Source organism: Marmota flaviventris, chromosome 8 (genome assembly GCF_047511675.1).
Source record: "Marmota flaviventris isolate mMarFla1 chromosome 8, mMarFla1.hap1, whole genome shotgun sequence".
NCBI classification, from domain to species: Eukaryota; Metazoa; Chordata; class Mammalia; order Rodentia; family Sciuridae; genus Marmota; species Marmota flaviventris.
The window spans coordinates 7,573,353-7,577,517 of record NC_092505.1 but is presented as its reverse complement, the minus strand read 5'-3'; the positions used below and the strand labels follow the sequence as shown (position 1 = coordinate 7,577,517).

The following is a 4,165-nucleotide window of genomic DNA, read 5'->3' as shown; positions in this document are numbered from 1 at the left end:
CTCCACAAGTAATGCTCAATTAAGGAGTCGATTTACTTTGGGAGGAAATGGACATATTGACAGATTCCTCTGCTTTGAATTGCTTGCAGACCTTGCCTGGACTATGTATCACTTGTATGCATTGTGAACTATCTGTTGGTACAGCGAATTGTGGTAGTGCTGGAGTATTTTTGCTGATGGTGTCACCGGTGGTACAATTTTTCAAAGAAGCCCTCAATTGGCTTAGTGTCATGGCATTTTGCATCCTCCTCCCTTCTACTAGTGATGGTCTAAAATTTGGGGGCCAACAGAGGTGAGGCGAAGAACCTCACCCCCCCACTGGTGCAAAGGCCTCTCCACAAGTATGGCTGTATGCTGGACCGGTAGTCAGTGACGGGTATGATCCAATTGCAGTGGTACCAACCTAAGACAGGAGGCTGACGCCTAGAGGTCAGTTCATCCGATGATGGGTAAGGACCATATGTTGAATTGGACTGCCTAACAGGCACGGTCCCTAAGCCACATTGCTTGTTGTTTAATTAAACAAAAAGGGGGAGATGCTGAGAGCCACAGCTGAGTCTGTATGGCCCCTGGCATTTTGCCAACAGTATTGACTGACAGGCGAGGCATTACTATCCGCCTCTGCCGCAACTTTTGAGTTCTCGCACTATTTTGGAGTTCTCGTGGGGATTTCCGGGGATTCCCCGAGAGTTCCCATTGGTTGGGGAAGTGCAGGAGGAGGGATTTGCGGGAGAGATATTTCCGGCTGGGGATTCCTGGACAAGCCTCGTGGCGTTCAGGACGATTCCCCGGGAGCTGTGTGAAGTGTTTTCCTACAGTTTAAAAATAAAGTTTGTTCCTGCTTCAGTGGCTAGTGATTTGTGCCCAGCCAGACTGCGGCATTACATGAAAGCATTTTTGTTTATTTTTTAACCATGGATTTAACTAAGGGCACTTTACCACTGAGCTACACCTCTAACCCTTTTTATTTTGTGACATGGTCTTGCTGAGGGCCTCAATAAGTTGCTGAGGTTGGCCTTGAATTCATGATCCTCCTGCCTCAGCCTTCCAAGTCTCTGGGAATGGCAGGTGTGCACCATAGCACCTGGCAATATGAAAGCTTTTTAAGCACCTGTCTGTCTACCTTACCTACCTATGATCTCTCCTATCTATCTATCTTGTCTGTCTGCTTATCTGTCTATTCTTTAATCAGTCATTTTTATTGAACTAGATTTTTCTAGGCATGCAGTCATAGAATGAGAAAATAAATATAATTTCCCCTCTTAATTTCAACCACTTATTTTCCTTATCTTGTTCATTTTATAGTCCGACTCTTCCAGGATATTGCTCAACAACAGAGTAGACATGCTCTTGATTGGTTTTATTTTTTTAATTTTTTTCAGGAACTGGTATTTATTATCAAAGTCATATTCGATGTCAACAAGATGCCACAACTACATAAAAAATTGTGCACATTGCGGCTCAATGCAAACAGTCAAATGGAACCCCAGTCATTAAAAAAAGTAATTCAAATTACCCCAAAAAGCAACTGAATTTTTTAAACATCAAATCACTGTCAACACATTATTCATTAGTCCCTAGCCAACAAATTAAATTTGTTAAATTAGCCAACAAACTAAAATGGTTAACAAGAAGAAATACAAATTCAGGTCTGGAATTGATGTTTAAAAAAGGCAACTGCTTAAGCATTTCTATTGAAACATCTATCTCTCAGCCACTCAGCTTCATGCCATTCATCATCTGGCAGGCTCTCTCAGCCACCCCTGGCGACTCAAACTTAACCACACGGCACCCCTTGGACTTCCCATTCTCCATCTTGATGTTGGCGTACAGCACGTGGCCACATTCGTTGACTTTGTCCTTTAGCATCTTCCATGTAAAATCAAATGGGAGTTTTCTCACAAATATCTGGCAGGCCTTTCTGGCCACCCCAGGAGCATGGCTTGCGATGCTTCCTCCAAAGTTGCCACATTCCATCTCAATGGCACGATCGAAGCTGACACCACCGCCACCACCCATGGCAAGGCCCATGCACTCAATGCCAGCGTCCAGGACTGGGCCCATCGCTGGGCCCATGGGCTCCAGGCTGTTGGCTCATTCTCTCCAGGCCCATGCGCTCTAGATTATTAGCTTCCATGCGCTCCAGGCCACACCCCCATACCTGCGGGCACCTTGCGCTCCATGCTCAGGCCCATGCGCTCAATTGTGGGGCCTGCACGGTGGATGGGCGCGGCCATGCACTCCAGGCCGAAACCCGTGCCGGCACCCATGTGCTCGACACCAGAGCCAGTGTGCTCCATGGTCTGGCCCATACGCTTGATGCTATAGCCCATGCGCTCAACGGAGCCCATGTGCTCGATTTCGGAGCCCACTCGATCCATGCTATGACCCAGGCCTGTGCCCATGCGCTCCATGCCAGCACCCATGCGCTCCATGCCAGCACCCTCAATGCGGTCAATGCCAGGGCCTATCCTTTTGATCCCAGGGATACTGCCTCCACCTCCACCATTTATTCGGCCTATGTTCATCCCAGATCCAAATCGCCCCATGTTTTCCATACCACCACCAAAGGGTCCCTCCATGCCTCCCATTTTATTTATTCCAAATCCTATGCCTTCCATTCCCATTCCTGCAGGCCCTATGTTTCCCATTCCAATGCCTTTGTTCAGGTGATTGGCATCCATAGGCTGCCCTCCTGGTCCTAATCCCATGCCAATACCACCAAGTCCATGGGGAAGTTGCTGTGGACGTTCAGGAGGGAAAAAGTCTCCCTTTGGTAAGGCCCTCTCATCCATTTTGTCTGCATTGGTCTATCAAATAGCAGTTGGAGGGCTGGGGTTGTGGCTCAGTGGTAGAGCGCTTGCCTAGCTCTTATGAGGCACTGGGTTCCATCCTCAGCACCACATAAAAGTAAATAAATAAAATAAAGGTTAAAAAAAAAGCTTTAAAGAAATAGTAGTTGGCTGTTAAACATAGATATAGCTTGCACAGCTTCGATGGACTGCTCAAACGTCACTGTGCCTATTCCACGACTTTTCCATCTTTATCCTCCAGAATGTCTGCTCCAACCAGTACACCCAGCCATACTAAAAACTTCCTTCAGTTTCTTCCAGCCAACTTTATAATCCAGATTTGCTACAAATACTGTGCTTCCAAGTCTTCCACCTGTAATGGGTGGATCATCTCATTTGCGATGTTAGGATTATTTAGGATATTGGGTGGGATATTAGTCATTCCTGGGCCACCTGGTCCCATACCCATCCCACCAGTCGTAGCCATCACCTTTCGCATTGCTCCCCTGGCGTGTTCAGCCTCAGGATCTTCTTTGACTTTCAGTGGCCTTCCACTCAGACTGTGTTTGTTTAGAACTTCAGCAGCTTTTTCCATACTCTCTTCCATCTTGAATTCAACAATGGCACATCCCCTTGACTTTCCTTCAGCGTCCATTAAGAGCTCCACCTATGTTACCTCACCAACTTTTTCTTTAACCAGGTCTTTAAGTGACTGCCATTTCACATCAAAAGGTACGATTGTGAGGAAGGCTCTGTATCTTTCAGTTGGATTCGCATATGGCTCAAAGCGATTGCCTCCTCTTTTTAGGTTTGTCTCCCTTCTCCTTTCATTCTGAGTAGGTCGTTCTCCTTCACCTTTCCTGCCCGGAGCCCTGTTGCCCCTGGGCACGCTGGGCCACCTCTCTCCTACTGCATTTTGCGCTCCCTCACTGCCACCTCTGCTGCCACTTCGACCCCTGCTGCCATTTTCTCCGTCTGGGCTTTGTGTTTGATTGGTTTTAATGTGTGTGTAAGTGTCCACACATGTCCATACAGTATGTTATCATTTTAAAGAAATTTCACCACATTATATTCTACTTAAAAGCATCTTTCCAGTTTTTAAAACATTTTTATTTATGTATTTTTATTTTTGGTAGTATTGGAGATTGAAACCAGGGCCTTGCACATGCTGGGCAAGCCCTCCACCACTGAGCCACATTCCTGAGACAAGGTCTTGCTCAGTTGCTGAGGCTGTCCTCAAACTTTTGATGCTCCTGCCTCAGGCTCCCAAGCTGTCGGGTTACAGATGTGCGCTACTGCATCTGGTAGCACCTGCCTTCTGAAAGTTGAAAAACTTGCCATCGAATCAGCTTGGGAATAGTCACTGTCACCTT

General features: G+C 46.7%; 1 pseudogene; it reads right to left on the bottom strand.

The window, feature by feature from the left end:
• Window positions 1–1,039: 1,039 nt before the first annotated feature.
• On the bottom strand, window positions 1,040–3,557 carry LOC114087744 (heterogeneous nuclear ribonucleoprotein M pseudogene; annotated as a pseudogene).
• Window positions 3,558–4,165: the final 608 nt, after the last annotated feature.